Raw genomic sequence first — 19,290 nt, forward strand, 5'->3', positions numbered from 1 at the left:
AACTGGGAGACACCTCCCAGTAGGGACCAACTGACACCTCATACAGTTGGGTGCCCCTCTGAGATGAAGATTCCAGAGGAAGGATCAGGCAGCAACATTTACCGTTCTGCAATATTTGCTATTCTACAGTCTCCACTGGTAATACCCAGGCAAACAGGGTCTGGAGTGGACCTACAGCAAACTCCAACAGACCTGCAGCCAAGGTACCTGACTGTTAGAAGGAAAAGTAACAAACAGAAAGGAATAGCATCAACATCAACGAAAAGGACATCTACATCAAAACCCATCTGTAGGTCACCAACATCAAAGACCAAAGGTAGATAAAACCACAAAGATGGGGAGAAACCAGAGCAGAAAAGCTGAAAATTCTAAAAACCAGAGCATCTCTTCTCCAAAGAATCACAGCTCCATGCTAGCAATGGAAGAAAGCTGGACAGAGAATGACTTTGATGAGCTGACAGAAGTAGGCTTCAAAAGGTTGGTAATAACAAACTACTCTGAGCTAAAGGAGGATGTTTGAACCCATTGAAAGGAAGCTGAAAACCTTGAAAAAAGATTAGACAAATGGCTAACTAGAATAAACAGTGTAGAGAAGACCTTAAATGAGCTGATGGAGCTGAAAACCATGGCATGAGAATTACATGATGTTTGCACAAGCTCAATAGCCAATTCAATCAAGTGGAAGAAAGGGTATCAGTGATTGAAGATCAAATTAATGAAATAAAGCAAGAAGAGAAGTTTAAAGGAAAAAGAAATGAACAAAGCCTCCAAGAAATATGGAACTATGTGAAAAAACCAAATCTACATTTGATTGGTGTACCTGAAAGTGATGGGGAGAGGGCAACCAAGTTGGAAAACACTCTTCAGGATGCTTTCCAGGAGAACTTCCCCAACCTAGCAAGCCAGGCCAACATTCAAATTCAGGAAATACAGAGAACACCACAAAGATACTCCTCAGGAAGAGCAACCCCAATGCACATAATTGTCAGATTCACCAAGGTTGAAATGAAGGAAGAAATGTTAAGGGCAGACAGAGAGAAAGGTCAGGTTACCCACAAAGGGAAGCCCATCAGACTAACAGAGGATCTCTTGGCAGAAACTCTACAAGTGAGAAGAGAGTAGGGGCCAATATTCGACAGTCTTAAAGAAAAGAATTTTTGGCTGGGCACAGTGACTCACACCTGTAATCCCAACACTTTGGGAGGATGAGGCAGGTGGGTCACGAGGTCAAGAGATTGAGACCATCCTGGCTAACACAGTGAAACCCTGTCTCTACTAAAAATACAAAAAATTAGCCGGGCATGATCATGATGATGGGTGCCTGTAGTCCCAGCTACTTGGGAGGCTGAGGCAGGAGAATGGCAGGAACCTGGGAGGCAGAGCTTGCAGTGAGCCGAGATTGTGCCACTGCACTCCAGTCTGGGTAACAGAGCGAGATTCCATCTCAAAAAAAAAAAAAAAAGAAAAGAATTTTCAACCCAGAATTTCATATCCAGCCAAACTAAGCTTCATAAGTGAAGGAGAAATAAAATCCTTTACAGATAAGCAAATCCTGAGAGATTTTGTCACCACCAGGCCTGCCTTATAAGAACTCTTCAAGGAAGAACTAAACATGGAAAGGAACAACCAGTACCAGCCACTGCAAAAACTTGCCGAATTGTAAAGACCATGGATGCTATGAAGCAACTGATTCACTTAATGGGCAAAGTAACCAGCTAACATCATAATGACAGGATCAAATTCACACATAACAATATTAACCTTAAATGTAAATGGGCTAAATGCCCCAATTAAAAGACACAGGCTGGCAAATTGGATAGAGTCAAGACCCATCAGGGTGCTGTATTTAGGAGACCTATCTCACATGCAAAGACACACACAGGCTCAAAGTAAAGTGATAGAGGAAGATCTACCAAGCAAAAGAAAAGAAAAAAAAAGAAAAAAGGCGGGGGTTGCAATCCTAGTTTCTGATAAGACAGACTTTAAACCAATAAAGATCAAAAGAGAAAAAGAAGGGCATTACATAATGGTAAAGGTATCAATTCAGCAAGAAAAGCTAACTGTCCTAAATATATACGCACCCAATACAGGAGCACCCAGATTCATAAAGCAAGTCCTTAGAGACCTACGAAGAGACTTAGAGTTCCACACAATAATAATGGGAAACTTTAACACCCCACGGTCAATATTAGACAGATCAATGAGATAGAAGGTTAACAAGAATATCCCGGACTTGATCTCAGTTCTGCACCAAGCAAACCTAATAGATATCTACAGAACTCTCCATCCCAAATCAACAGAGTATACATTGTTCTCAGCACCACATTTCACTTATTCCAAAATTGACCATATAGTTGGAAGTAAGCACTCCTCAGAAAATGTAAAATAATAGAAATCACAACAAACTGTCTCTCAGACCACAGTGCAATCAAATTAGAACTCAGGATTAAGAAACTCACTCAAAACTGCACAACTAAATGGAAACTGAATCACCTGCTCCTGAATGACTACTGGGTACATAATGAAATGAAGGCAGAAACAAAGATGTTCTTTGAAACCAATGAGAACAAAGACACAATGTACCAGAATCTCTGGGATACATTTAAATCAGTGTGTAGAGGGAAATTTATAGCACTAAATGCTCACAAGAGAAAGCAGCAAAGATCTAAAATCGATGCCCTAACATCATAATTAAAAGAACTAGAGAAGCAAGAGCAAACACATTCAAAAGCTAGCAGAAGTCAAGAAATAACTAAGATCAGAGCAGAACTGAAGGAGATAGAGACACAAAAACCCTTCAAAAAATCAATGAATCCAGGAGCTGGTTTTTTGAAAAGATCAACAAAATTGATAGACCGCTAGCAAGACTAATAAAGAAGAAAAGAGAGAAGAATCAAATAGACACAATAAAAAACAATAAAGGGGATATCACCACCGATTTCACAGAAATACAAACTACCATCAGAGAATACTATAAACACCTCTATGCAAATAAACTAGAAAAATCTAGAAGAAATGGATGGATTCCCGGACACATACACCCTCTCAAGACTAAACCAGGAAGAAGTGGAATCTCTAAATAGTCCAATAACAGGCTCTGAAATGGAGGTGATAATTAATAGCCTACCAACCAAAAAAAGTGATGGACCAGGACCAGACGGATTCACAGCCGAATTATACCAGAGGTACAAAGAGGAGCTGGTACCATTCCTTCTGAAACTATTCCAATCACTAGAAAAAGAGGGAATCCTCCCTAACTCATTTTATGAGGCCAGCATCATCCTGATACCAAAGTCTGGCAGAGACACAACAAAAAAAGAATTTTAGACCAATATCCCTGGTGAACATTGATGCAAATATCCTCAATAAAATACTGGCAAACCGAATCCAGCACACATCAAAAAACCTATCCACCACTATTAAGTTGGCTTCATCCCTGGGATGCAAGGCTGGTTCAACATATGCAAATATCAATAGACATAATTCATCACATAAACAGAACCAACGACAAAAAACACATGATTATTTCAATAGATGCAGAAAAGGCCTTTGACAAAATTCAACAGCCCTTCATGCTAAAAACTCTCAATAAACTAGGTATGGATGGAATATATCTCAAAATAATAAGAGCTATTTATGACAAACTCACAGTCAATATCATACTGAATGGGCAAAAACTGGAAGCATTCCCTTTGAAAACTGGCACAAGACAGGGATGCCCTCTCTCACCACTCCTATTCAACATAGTGTTGGAAGTTCTGAGCAGGGCAATCAGGCAAGAGAAAGAAATCAAGAGTATTCAATTAAGAAAAGAGGAAGTAAAATTGTCCCTGTTTGTAGATGAAATGATTGTGTATTTAGAAAACCCCATCATCTCAGCCCAAAATCTCCTTAAGCTGATAAGCAACTTCAGTAAAGTTTCAGGATACAAAATCAATATGCAAAAATCACAAGCATTACTATACACCAATAACACACAAAGAGAGAGCCAAATCATGAGTGAACTCCCATTCACAATTGCTACAAAGAGAATAAAATACCTAGCAATCCAACTTACAAGGGATGTGAAGGACCTCTTCAAGGAGAACTACAAACCACTGCTCAATGAAATAAAAGAGGACACAAACAAATGGAAGAACATTCCATGCTCATGGACAGGAAGAATCAATATCATGAAAATGGCCATACCGCCCAAGGTAATTTATAGATTCAATGCCATCCCCATCAAGCTACCAATGACTTTCTTCACAGAATTGGAAAAAACTACTTTAAAGTTCAGATGGAACCAAAAAAGAGCCTACATTGCCAAAACAATCCTAAGCCAAAAGAATAAAGCAGGAGGCATCAAGCTACCTGACTTCAAACTATACTACAAAGCTATAGTAACCAAAACAGCATGGTACTGGTACCAAAACAGATCTATAGACCAATGGAACAGAACAGAGGCCTCAGAAATAACACCACACATCTACAACCATCTGATCTTTGACAAACCTGTTGAAAACAAGAAATTGGGAAAGGATTCCCTATTTGATAAATGGTGCTGGGAAAACTGACTAGTCATATGTGGAAAGCTGAAATTGGATCCCTTCCTTACACCTTATACAAAAATTAATTCAGGATGGATTAAAGACTTAAATGTTAGACCTAAAACCATAAAAACCCTAGAAGAAAACCTAGGCAATACCAGTCAGGACATAGGCATGGGCAAGTACTTCATGACTAAAACACCAAAAGCAATGGCAACAAAAGCCACCATAGACGAGTGGGATCTAATTAAACTAAGGAGCTTCTGAACAGCAAAAGAAACTACCATCAGAGTGAACAGGCAGCCTACAGAATGGGAGAAAATTTTTGCAGTCTACCCATCTGACAAAGGGCGAATATCCAGAATCAACAAATAACTTAAATTTTCAAGAAAAAAATCAAACAACCCCATCAAAAAATGGGCAAAGGATATGAACAGACACTTCTGAAAAGAAGACATTTATGCAGCCAACAGACACATGAAAGAGTGCTCATCATCACTGGTCATCAGAGAAATGCAAATCAAAACCACAATGAGATACCATCTCACACCAGTTAGAATGGCGATCATTAAAAAGTCAGGAAACGACAGATGATAGAGAGTATGTGGAGAAATAGGAATGCTTTTGAACTATTGGTGGGACTGTAAAGTAGTCCAACCATTGTGGAAGACAGTGCAGCAATTTCTCAAGGATCTAGAACTAGAAATACCATTTGACCCAGCCATCCCATTACTGGGTATATACCCAAAGGATATAAATCATGGTACTATAAAGACACATGCACATGTATGTTTATTGCAGCACTATTCACAATAGAAAAGACTTGGAACCAACCCAAATGTCCACCAATGATCGACTGGATTAAGAAAATGTGGCACATATACACCATGGAATACTGTGCAGCCATAAAAAAGGATAAGTTCATGTCCTTTGCAGGGACATGGATGAAGCTTGAAACCATCATTCTGAGCAAAGTATCTCAAGGAAAGGAAACCCAACACCGCATGTTCTCACTCATAGGTGGGAATTGAACAATGAGAACACTTGGACACAGGAAGGGGAAACGTCACACACCAGGGCCTGTTGTGGGTTGGGAGGCTAGGGGAGGGATACCATTAGGATAAATACCTAATGTAAATGATGAGTTAATGGGTGCAGCAAACCAACATGACACATGTATACCTGTGTAACAAACATGTACGTTGTGCACATGTACCCTAAAACTTAAAGTATAATAATTTAAAAAAAGAAGAAAAAAGGTGTTGGTGGTAGATACCTTATAATTTAGTCAATAAACTACAAAAGAGGAATTTAACTGAACTATGATTTGTAAGAACATGAATGAACATCATTCAGAGGTGAATACAGATACTGATAAAACCTGCGTTTCCTTACTTTAGGAGACAATGAGTATGGCATTATTTGTGTGAGGAATAGTTAGATCAGATTTAGCAGAATGTTGTTGCTGTCTTGTTGTTCTGAAATTTAAACATCTGCGTAATTTTATTTATGGATGCTGAGTGTCCAAAAGGATAGATGATGTCAGACATTGTTGAATCTCAGCACCATTCCTGCCTACTGAGGCCCTCCCTATATGCAGGATCTGGTTTACAAAACAGGTTTGGCTAATGACTGGCACTCATCCAAGAGTTGGAAGGTGAAAGGGAAAGATAAACCAGTATTCTCTGGCAGCAGCTCCTGGCAGACACATGGGCAGACAGCGGACATGAAATCTGCAGTAGCTTCCTGGCTAAATCCTGCAAAACACCTGCTTCTGTGCTGCAGGCACAGAAGTCCATCCGTGTCAACATCCCTGATTTTCGTTCCTTTCTGAGTTCCTGAACATCAGCAGTTTCTTGACCTCTTTTCTCCTGTCCTTCCAAAAGTTTGTAAGCATTTAATTTACTAATCTTAATTATCTTCCTGCTTGAAATAGCTACAGCTTACTTTCAGTCTTCTGATAAACTGTTGATAAATACCTGTTTTCTGTTTTTCCTCCACTATACCTATTCTGTGTTTAGCCCTGTGAGATGTGATTTAGGCATGGCTATGTCTGCTAACTACTTGTTATATAGCAAACTACCCCAAATTCAGTGACATGAAACAACAACCATTTTATTATGCTCAGAAATTCCAGGGGACAAAAATTTTGACATGATACAACATTGTGGCTTGTCTCTGCTGCATAACATCTTGGCCTTTCTGGAAAGAAACATAAACTGGAGGTGACCCTACAGCTAAAGACTGAAATCAGCTGAGTGCTTGTTCACTCATGTGTCTGGCACCTGGCTTCGGAGAACTTGCAGACTACTGTTGCCAGCTCTAATGTGCACACATGGTCTCTCTGCGTGGTTTAGCTTCCTCACAGCATGATAGCCAACGTCACTTCCACTGAACTACATTTCATGATTTCAGTTATAAGCTCTCCCAGACTGAAGGAGAGGGCCATAGACCCCTAGTTCTTGATGTTAGGGGTGACTAGAAAATTGAAGCCATGTTTTAGAACTTTAATACCATCTGATTGAGAAGATAGAACAAATATACTTGCAGTTATAGTTCCTCCTACTGGGAGAGTCTGTTTTATCATTTGGGTCTCAAACTCTTTCTTGAGAGCCTTGATCTCACACCATATAGAACAATGGTTAAGCACAGTGGCCATGAAGCCAGTATCTCAGTTTATTTTTTCATTTTTTATTGTTATTGTTATTTTATTTTATTTTATTGAGACGGAGTGTCATTCTTGTTGCCCTGGCTGGGGTACAATGTCATGATCTCAGCACACTGCCACCTCTGCCTCCCAGGTTCAAGTGATTCTCCTGCCTCAGCCTCCTGAGTAGCTGGGATTACAGGCACCTGCCACCATGCCCAGCTAATTTTTTATTTTTACAAATACATGTAAAATACATGTTGGCCAGGCTGGTCTTGAACTCTTGACCTCAGGTGATCCACCCACCTAGCCTCCCATAGTGCTGGGATTACAGGCATGAACCACTGTGCCTGGCCACTGTCTCAGTTTAAATCCCAACTGCACTGCATGCTAGGTATGTGCCCACAATTACTCTTTGTGTTCTTGAACATCTTCACATATAAGAGGATAACAATTGTACCCACTTCAGAAGCTTGGTTTAAGCCTTGTAGTGAGTTGCATGATAGACCCCAACAAAAGACACTGTCTACCTGGAACCTGTGAATGTGACCTTATTTGGGAAAAAAAGAGTCTTTGTAAGTGTAATTAAGTCAGAAATCTCAAGATGAGATTATTCTGGATTAGGACAGGCCTTTATAAAAGAACAATAAGTGCCTTTATAAAGCAACAATTGTGTTTGACTTATAAGAAGTGCTAGGCCAGGCGCGGTGGCTCACACCTGTAATCCCAGTACTTTGGGAGGCCGAGGCAGGCGGATCACAAGGTGAGGAGATGGACACCATCCTGGCTAACAGGGTGAAACCCCGTCACTACTAAAAATGCAAAAAAAATTAGCCGGACGTGGTGGCAGGCACCCGTAGTCCTAGCTACTCAGGAAGCTGAGGCAGGAGAATGGCATGAACCTGGGAGGCGGAGCTTGCAGTGAGCAGAGATGGCGACACTGCACTCCAGCATGTGTGACAGAGCAAGACTCCGTCTCAAAAAAAAATAATAATAATAGTAATAAAGAAGTGCTGTATGAGTGTTAACTATCTTTACTTCAAATATCTCCCCTTCTCACCACTCTCATCCACATGACTTTGTTTCACAGTTGCTATCACTAGTTCAAATTTTCTTGTTTCTTATTATCTTCGTTCCTATCCTAGAATACAAACACATTGATAGCAGAATCCTTGCCTGTCTTTTTCACTGTTGGATCTCCAGTTAAACATGGTGATCACTATGTACTGAATAAATGAGTAATCATATTGTCATGGGAAAAGAAAAATCACAGAAAAAGTAAGTGCTAAACTATATGGTCCAATGGAATTTCAAATGGGAAGTTCGTGACGGAATAGTTTACAAGGCTTCATAAAAGAGGTTGAAATTGAGATGGAATTTAAGGAGGATGTGAAGTTCTACATGGGAAACATATTGGAGGCTGGAAATAAGTCATTCATTTTTATAGTCCCTTTTAATAATATGGGTGTCTACAACATACAAAAAAATCAAAAATGCAATTTTAAATTTAGTTGAATTTAGGAAGGTAGGTATTCCAGGAAATGAATGGTACGAGTAATATATAAAGGAATTCTATGAGGAATCAATATATAAGTTCAATGGAAACAAACATCCTGAATCCATTTTTTTGACAGTAGGATTGGAAAATCTTTTTCATATATAAACTTCTCCTACATCTGACTTAGCACTGATTCCATTTTATTTAGAAAGAGCTTTAGTTCTCCTGGAAATATGCCCACTAAGAAGACAAACCCTGAATCTTTACTGAAACCAGTGCTTATTCCAGTTTGGTTGTTATGAAGATAGATAGCGCTTCCAGCATTTCTAATCTCTGCTTACAAAACTAATGATTCTTCATTTGGCCTGTTCATCACATCTTGTCTCTTTTCCCTGAATCAGGATGAATTTCCCCTTAAATAAATCAAGTTTGGTTTTTTTTTTTTTTAATTTTCTGTATTTTTTATAGTTCTCTTGGCTGCACATATGGTTATTGCATCATAAGGAAAATCAAAGAAAATATCAACTTTTTCTGTGTTTTCTATGACTCCAAGCTATTTGCTTTCATAAACTATTTCCTTTTATTAATAGGCAAGTGAATTGAACTGATTTTTTCAACTCAATTTCTAAGCATTTTGCTACACATCTAATTTACATCTCCCTTTATTGTTATGACAGACTAGAAGACCATTTTCCTTTCTTATCTCAGTTGTGCAATGACCTGTATAAACAAAACTACTTTTAAAATATGTCCTAACAAGTAATCAGAATTGTAAACAACTTAAATCAACATACACTGAAAATAACTCTCCAGAAAAGGCAAGCATCTTTCAGAAACACTATGTTAAAAAGGAAATCACAGAAGGAGACGTTAGAGTGTATGATACAATGACTAATTTTGCTGCCTGAATATTTCTCCTCTATTTTATGTTAACTATGTAAAATAATGTTGAATTTTAATGAGAAAAAAATCACATATAACTAATTTAAATATAGGCTGTTTATTTTCCAGCAGCCTCTTTTTCGCCTAAGATTCATCATCTGTAAAATGAAGATATTTATGGTGCTGTGTCCTGGGTTGATTCACTGTTATATAATTTTTTGGATTTTGTTTTGTTTTATTTTATCTCATTCCTGGGCATGATATTAACCCACAGATATTTACTATAATAAAAGAAAAGGCATATTGATGGCACTGAAAAAGAGCCTAATGATTTATTTTTATTTTTCTATGGGGCACTGGACCCAATCTTACCTAAACTGGAATGTAAAGAATCCTTTCTTTCTTATCCTTTCTTTTACATCTTCTCTTTATCAAATCCTATAGAGTTGGTCATTCTGGACAGTAGCTCTGCAGAGCATGACGCTGGAAGGCAGAAATGTTCATGCAAAGGTGCTTGTTTAACTCACCCTGTTGACCAATCACCACAAAGAGCCAAGGCAGATCTGCTTGAACGCGTCGTGCCACGCTGGGTTACAGTGATTACTCCTATTCAACAGAGGTGTCTCATGTAGCACACATCTTTTATTAGCTCTGAGATTATTTCTCTCCAGGGCCTTTCTACATCACTCCCTGTTTCTGTAATTAAGTTAGGTACCTAGAGATCCATCTTACTTTTTTTCTACACTGGGATATCACATAGTTGAGATCTGCTTTGTTTATTTAGATGGAGACAATGGGGAGTAGAAAACCCAGTATACCATCACCTAGTCTCAGATTTAATTGGTGAATATTCTTTTGGATGGAAGTGCATCTGCTCGGTGAAATTGTAAATGGCCACTTACCTCCTGGAACTGAATCACTTCTAGTCTGCTTTTTCTGTGTCTCCCATAATAGAACAGTAAACAATTCAAGGGCAGGGTTATTTATTCTCTTTTGCTTCCTCGGTGCTTCACCTAACATCTTCCAGCACACACCTACAGTCCTATTTAAATAACAATTATCCCACACTGAGTCAGAGCAAATAATAAAGCTTACTGCAGATTCATTTCAAGCCCCAGTGAACTGGAAGGTCAAAACCTGGGGAAAAAAAAAGTCAACCTAAAAAACAAATAACTCAGCCTCTCTCAAGCTCCAATAACAACTTGGAGAACTCAATGGCAGAAACAGTGCCTGAAATATTATTTATCACTTCAAACTATCAAATTACTTGTTTTAATTTGGAGGCAAATCTCTGAGATTACACATACTCGTAGTCCACATTATATAGCAATCAAGGCGAGATTAAACAGTGTTAGACTCATTTCCAAATACTTTACCTACACTAATTCATTCAGTGCTTACCACCACCCCATAAGATAGATACTATAATTATCTCCATTTTGCAGATGAGGAAACTGAGATGTGTAGAGGTCAGTAATGTGCTCAAAGTCACACAGATAACAATAAGATCAGAGAGGTTTAACCCTAGGTAGTGGGAAAAAAATGACAAAATAAATTTAACGGAGTTTATTTGTGGAAAGAGCTGTTTGTGAATTAGGAAGCCTTCAGGATCAGAAGAGGTTGGATAATTCTACTCTGTAACATGGGCAGTGAGTATTTATAGACAGAAAAAGAACTGAAGAAAGCAGAAAAAATAACAGAAAGCAGTTTTTTTTTTCAAAGTTACTTTCCTTGTAAAGGTTAAAGCGGAGAAAATGTCCTTATTATGCCAGCTAAAACTGGCCTGTTTTGGAACTTAGTTATTATTTCTCTTCCTCCTGATTGCTCAGAAATTCAGATAAACAACTTAGTTTTGGCTTGGTGATGTTTTATTTTAGCATGAGTGACTCCATTTTGGTTTGGTTTGTTGAGGCCTAGTTCAGGCGTTTTGTCCAAATCAATCAATGGCTTTCTATGAATTTTACTTAACAGTTATTTGGCTCTGAAACCTGGAACTCTTACCAAACAGGCTTGACCAGTACCTACTTATTGAAATGCAAATATGAGGAACATGCTTTCAAGAGTTCTCGCAATTTTGTTCCTTAATCGTGCCAGTTTCTCTATCCCTACACCTTGTCTAATATTATGTTCTTAGGAAAAGATGGGGAGTAGGTCTAAGAAGAAGTCACGGTGTAGGGAGCTGCATGTAGAGATTTGCATACATCTCTGCTCTGTGGGCAGAATATAGGTCATACAGAAAGAAGAAGAGGAAAACTTGAGTCTTGTCTTCCTGGGTGAACAGGGAGAGATATAGGAGATAAGACTGAAAGAAGAGTTGAGCCACTGGTGTTGTTATGCCCAGACCGTTTATTCCCCGAAGAAGACCACCAGAGTCCAGAGTCAAAGCTAAGCAGCAAGGATCTTTATTACAGGTTCGAACCTGGAACTCTCCCTCGCTCACGAAACGAGATGGGCAGGAGAGCTCCCCCACTGAGCTCCGAGCAGTGTTATATAGTCTAAGAAAAGTGGGCATAGAATTATTATACAAATCAGATATATGATTGGCTAGTGTTTGAACAAGGCGATTTGGCTAACTATGATTGGTTCCCGCCATTTCTGATATTTCGGTTCAACCTTTGAGGCGGGAGAGCAGGTTTATGGCAGCAATAGTTTATCTTACTTAAAACACATCTTGTGACCTTGCCTCAGAACTTACAAAATTTCTGGTACGTGCAGAAAAACAGGTACTCACGAAATCTCTGGTATGTGCAAAACAAAATCTCTGGTATGTGCAAAACAAAATCTCTGGTACGTGCAGAAAAACAGGTACTCACAGAACTTACGAAATCTCTGGTATGTGCAAAGATTAGAGAGCAGAACAAAAGGGTGTAGCGGGTGGGGGGGCGGGTACACATCTATCTTTGTGTCCTTTCAGTGTCTTAGTCTCCCTTTTTGGACTGAAGTCTGAGATGGGGAGATAAGTTAGAGAAGATGTGGGAAAACTAATAGCAGGTGAAGTTTGTCCTACATCTAGATAGAAACTTTGGGAGATGAATCTTAAGATCCCCCCTGCAATAACCTGAGGAAATTGCATGGTGAGATGGAGTGAGAGACTGACTCAGTATTCTCAATTCGTGGAAGAAACTCTGATGCTTCCCTAAGGCTCATTTGGAAGCTGATTAGAGCCTGGCTGTGTCAAACTCACTAAATGGGGTGGACCTTTAATCAAAGCCAAACTGCTGGTGGAGTACCTGAGTCCTAGGTTTACATTGGTCTTTTGGGGCACCAGTGAGAATGAAGATAAAGCTGAATCTGCAGCAGAGACTACCAGGACCTAATAAGTTGAATAAGCATGGTCAGGAATTACACAAACTGGCAAATGCCAGCAGGGTACCTGCAGGGAGGATCACAACGACCATACCTCGGCAGCACAACTAGAGACCAGCAAGGCACCAGGGGCCTCCCATTTTTGTGTTTTTAATTGGAAAAATTAAAATGGGATTTTTTTTAAACATTAAGTTATGTGCAAATGTCAGCCTGAAGCAGCAGCAAATAGCTAGAAGAGGGGTTAGTCTGAAAAAAAATTGAGTCATTTTTTTTAAAGACACTGAAGAGCCTAAAGTGACTTTAAATTATTCCATTATGCTCTGACGGAATTAAAATTAAAGTTTTATTTCCTACTACTATTGAAGTGGGATTCATGAGGAATATCAATAAAAGAGAATAAATAACTACCTTTTCTTCACCTTGGTGTTGTAGTCTTTTAAATTTTGATTTGGCTGCAAAAAAACATAGCTGGGCATGGTGGCGGCTGCCTGCAATCCCAGCTATTAAGGAGGCTGAGGCAGAGAATTGCTTGAACCCAAGAGATGGAGGTTGCAGTGAGCCAAGATCACGCCACTGCACTCCAGCCTGGGTGACAGAGTGAGACTCCATCTTTTAAAAAAAACAAAAACGAAAAAATATGAAAGGTTTTGCATACATCTCTGCTCTATGGGCAGAATATAGTGTAATGTTGCTTTTAAACTTATTTTTAAAGGGTAAATATTAGTTTAGAAATTGGCTCCTAGTAAAGGTTGAAAAGTTCTATTTATCCTCAACTCTCTTGAAGAGTGTTATTAAAGATGTGAAAAAGCCTCAAAATATTAAGTAAATGCTAAGATTATCTAAATTTTTATGGGTTAAACTATTGCTAAAATCTAATGGATCACGTAATACATCAGTTTGGTTGTCTATTGATGCATACTAAACAGCCCTAAAATTTCATAGCTTAAAATAACCATGATTTATTGTTCACAATTCTGCAATTTGAGCTGGTTCAGCTGGGTGGATCTTCTGCTGTCCTTGACTATGCTGATTCATATGAAGGCAAGCCTCTGGTGACTCAGTTGAATCTAAGATGCAGCGTCTAAGTTGGTCTCATTCAAATGTCACTTGGTGTTGGGTATTAGCTAGAACTCTCTCTCCAAGTAGTTTCTCACTATTCAGTAGTCCAGTCTGAGCTTCCACACATTGCACAAAGAATGTTACAAGAGAGTGAAGGGGAATGTTTCAAAGTCTTTTGAGGCCTGGACTCTACTGATATAAAGTTACTTCCTCTACTGTCACAGAAAGTCAAATAGCCAGCTCAGATTTGGTGCTGGCAAAAGGAATTCTACTGCTTCATGAAAGGAGCAACGAAATGTCTTGGGTATTTTTTTCAGTGCACCTCATATACCTCCCACCTGTTCTGTGGTTCTATGGTTAAAATTGAATTTAATACATATTTTAAACTCCTTAAGACCTTACTGTTAATTTTTATATGTTTACTTTTCACGTATACTTAATTTCTTATTTATGTTTTCTATCATTTTTCATTCTTTCTTCCACTCAAAAATATATATGTAAGATCATTTTTCCTTTGTCTGAAGGATTCCCCCAGTATTTTCTTTGGTGTGAGTCTGTGGTTGATTAGCTCTCTTTGTTTTTCTTGTCTGGAAATGCAAACATTTTACCTTTTGTTAAAAAATATACACTATTCTGGCTTGGGAGTTATTTTCTTTCAGAATTTTAAACATATATTTCCATCAATTTCTGACTTCCATTATTGCTAGTGAGAAGACAGATGTTAGTCTTATTTCTTTTCCTTTCAAAGGAATGTCTTTATCTCATCTGGTGCTTTTACATTTTCCATTTTTTGTTATTTTTCATTAGTTTTATTATAATGTGTCTAGATAATTTATAATCACTCTGTTTTGGGTTCTCAGAACTTGTTTCAGTGGCTTATGATCTGTGGCTTACATCTAGGGATACATTGCATTAATTTTGGAAAAAAATGTAATTTTTCTCAGCAGAAATATTTGTAAATTTGTAATTGTCGCAAGTAGAAAAATATTATGATGTCAGGCTTCTGATTCTAATAGTGACCATTATTCTTGTATTAGCAACCGAAGCAGACCAGAGAGGCATAGTTTTTAAAAACCCAGCGGAGAGCTTGCACACATATGCAAACTAAATCAGCTAAACTATAGGAAGTGATGAGACTCTCACAGAAGAGAGACTATAGTTACTTTCCCCTCTGGCAGAAAAGGAGGAGGAGAAGGAGGATAAATTCACTATAGATGAGGATCAGGAAAAGCAGTTGAATCTTCAATAAGTATTTAATGGCCGTGAGTGACTTGAAATAATACATTACCATTTCAGGGAGTTGTATCTTCATGGCGGGTTAGCACCTTTGCACCAACTATTTTTCTTACTCTTCACTCAATACTTGAGTATAGTTTTCCAAAATCTGGCAGCAGGATAGGAGAGGGGCATGGGAGATTTCCTAATTGCAAGAAAAGAGAAGGATAAGAGAGCCAAGGGGTACATTTGTTCTTTCCTTTCTTCTTTCTTTTCTCTCTTTCCATTGCTGTTGTAACAAATTACCAAAAACTTGGTGGTTTAAAATGATATAAATTTATTCTCTTAAGTTCAGAGGCCAAAATTCTGAAATCAGCTTCATTTTGCCAAAACCAATATGTCAACAGGGCTATGCACCTTCCAAAGACTCCACAAAATAATCTATTTCTTTGCCTTTTCTAGTTTCTAGAGCTGCATTTCTTGCATATATTGCCTCATGGCCCCTTAATCCATCTTTAAAGACTGAAGTGTAGCATCCTTAATCGCTCATTTTTTCTGCTAAGGTTGTCACAGCACCTTCTCTTCTGTCTCTGTCAAATCTCCCTCTGCATCCCTCTTAGTCCCTTATGATTGCATTTAGGACCTATCATCTAGAAAATCCAAGATAATTTCCTCATCTCAAGATCCTTACTTTAATCATATATGCAAGGTTACTTTTGCTATGCAAGATAACTTTCACAGCTTTCAGAGATTAGGACCTGGGTAGTTTTGAGAACTATCATTCAGTTTACAACACTGTCTTTCTCTCTCCATCCTCCTTCTAATCCTTTCCTTTTCCTTATTCCTTTTCTTGTTCTATTACCTACCTCCCTACTTCTCTGTCTCTCTTCTTTCCTTTAACAATATTTATTAAGTGCCTGCTACCTACTGGGTGATGTACTTGGCATTTATGTACAGTTTTTTAATTACACAAAATAATATCATATGTTGCCTTATGTAGTCATTGCAATCTTCTCGAGTCATAGCTGTGATCATTATATTTACAGATAAAGACATATTTGTTCTTCTATAAACTAAATGTTCATGTCCCCTCAAATTCATATGTTGAAACCTAATTCCTAATGTAATGATATTTGGCAGTGGGGCCTTTAGGAAATGTCTTGGTCCTTTTGGGCTGTTTAACAAAATGTCATAAACTTGGAAACTTATACAGGACAGAAATTTATTTTTCACAATTCGATTCTGAAAGTTAGAAAGTCCTAGATCAAAGAGTTAGCAAATTCAGAGTGTAGTAAGGCCCTACTCCCTGACTCATAAATGGTATCTTCTCACCACATCCTCACATGATTGACATGAACAAGGCAGCTCGCTGGAGTCTGTTTCATTAGGGCACTAATCCTATGTATGAGGTCTATGCCCTTATGACCTAATCACCTCCCCAAAGGTTCTGTCACCTTGGGGGTTAAGATCATAGCAGAGAGTGATCAGACTCCAAAGGGGAAACTGAGAGAAAGGGGATTAGAGTCCTTATATAAAGGCCTCAGAGAACTACCCCCTCCTTTCTGACATGTGAGGACATAGTGAAAAGATGGCGGTCTGTGAACCAGGAAAACTGGCCCTCACCAGATGCCAAATCTGCTGTTGCCTTGATCTTGGACTTACCAGCCTCCAGAACTGTGAGAAATAAACTTCTGTTTTTTATGAACCACCTCAGTCTATGACATTTTTTTAAATAACAGCCTGAATAGCTAAGACATTTCTAAATGACAGATGAGGTCTCCAAGTTAAGGTGTCTGATTTTACATGCTTTGACTTTTCCATGCATATCTGCTATATCCTTTCTCTGACTGATTATTCCTCCATAATAGGGTTTAACTCAGTTTGACTTGCCTTTTGAAAGTTATATCTTCCCTTAGCTACATGAGGAGCATGTTCTATTCATTTGGGTATCCCCAAATTTAGAATAACACTTTTTCCATATCAGGAACTAACAGATGTTTGCTAAATTGAATTAAAATGCATATTTTCTAGTTACTTCCATTTCTCTCATTGGTTCATTCCAGGAACACAGGTTGCATAGTTTGCATTATTCTGGGTCTTCTCTTCCCTGTGGTTGACCCAAATCTGGATGGTCAGTCTTTGAACTCCAACCAGTGAAGAAAGAAAACATTAGAATAAATTGCTTTTGTCTCTCTCTCAACTCTTTCACTTGTTTCACATAAAGGAAAGAATTTCATGAGTGACTGTTAGGTGAAAAGAGCTGTTATCTGTTGCTTCTAGTGTGGTCTGCAAAAGCTTAAAAAGAAGGTCTCTCTGGCTCCCTTTTGGCATTTTGGACATGCCACAGCTGAGACGTAGCACGTGCTTCTATTCCTGATCTCCCAACCATAACACCATTCAGAAAGTCTTGCTATTGACAAGCCCAGCTGATCCTCTGCTTTCTTAACGGCAGGGTGTATTTTCCTCCCCTTTCATTGAGTGGGTAAGTCAGCGTTGGACAATTCCAGAAAATGAGAGTTGAAATTACATGTAGAAGATTCCACTATTATCCCTTCTACTCTTTTTTGGGGATTCCAAAACAAATGTTGTCCTTTTTTATATTGGATTTTATGAGCTACAATAGTGGCCAGAACCCTGGAGAAGAGATATGGGAAAATCAGAGATTTCAGACCCCAGCCTCAACCCTGTGCCCCAAGCAGTCATATTACTATTCCCTTGTCTCCTTGTCATAAATTCCTTTGTTTTCCATTCCTACTGTCACTACCCTACTTTTGGTATTCATCATATCACTCCTGAATGATTGAAGTAGATGCTTAATAAGCTGTCAAGCAGGTGTACTGCATGATCAATGTAATCTTGCACGTGTGTGTGTGACCTTACTGCCATTTTTCCCATTTGGAACACACTCTTCTATGTACTTCCTTGTGAAAGATTTTTTGAAGACCTGAGTCAAGTTAAGTCAAATGTGCTTTATCCATGAACTCTTTCGCAGTAACTCAGTTATATAGTGAAGTCTTATTGTTTGTATTTCATAATATACATATAATTTAATTTACATCTGTATATATTTATTTATTACATATATTTCATTCAACCACCATTTTAAGCATCTGTCTATTAGTGTACTAGATATAAATTACACTTCATCCTTCTCTACCCAAGCACTATGTTCTAAGAAGGCTATCTCTGTGGGCTAAATCAATTATTTCCCTTGACATTGGGCTTCCAGTGGGATTAGTCAATGCAATCACCAGTGGGATTGGTCATCCATTCCTACATTAGAGTTAGGAAAGAAAGTGAGGAAGGGGAGGGTTTTTGGCCTCTGACTTTCTCCCTGCAAGATTGTTGTGGGTTGGGTATGTTCTTCTACTGATGGCCACAACTCTTATCAAGAAGGCTTCTGCAATTGCAACTGCTATTTCTGAGTTCTGGAATTTGCTCCCTCTTTGTAGTTTCAGGCTTGAAAATAGTAACGTGCAGCCATTGAAGTAGCCCTGCTTCTTGACCTTTCACACTGCCCACATGTTTGTAAATTGTCCCTTTATTAAATTTGTCACAATTAACCAGTTTGAAACTCCTCTTTCCTATCAATACACCTGCTTCGTTGTAACATGTCTTAGTATGGGCAACACAAAGTGAACCAAAAAGATAAACGGTTTTCCATTCTCCAGGGTCTTGGCCAATACTGTGTCATACAAAGGCAAAGCACAGGAGCTTACATTTGGAGGAGACATAAAATAAACAGAATACATATAAGACAGCCATAGGTGGAGTGGCTTATAAACAAGAGAAATTTATTTCTCACAATTCTAGAGGATGGGAAGTTCAAGATCAAGGCAGTGGCAGATTCACTGCCTGGTGAGGGCCTCTTTCCTGGTTCATAGAGGGCCATTTCCTCATTGTGCTCTCGCATTGTGGAATAGGTGAGATAGTTCTGGATTTCTTTTATAAGGGCACTAATCTTATACATAAGGGATCTCCCTTCATGACTTGAGCATCCTCTGAAGGCCCCACTTCCTAATACTATCATATTGGAGGCTAGGATTTCAACAGAACTTTTGAAGGACACACACTTTCAGTCTATAGCAACTAGAATTTAAAACCGTTCAACAGGCAACTTTGTCTGGTTCTGTGCTGTATTTTTAGCTCCAAGA

Source organism: Chlorocebus sabaeus, chromosome 27 (genome assembly GCF_047675955.1).
Source record: "Chlorocebus sabaeus isolate Y175 chromosome 27, mChlSab1.0.hap1, whole genome shotgun sequence".
NCBI classification, from domain to species: domain Eukaryota; kingdom Metazoa; phylum Chordata; class Mammalia; order Primates; family Cercopithecidae; genus Chlorocebus; species Chlorocebus sabaeus.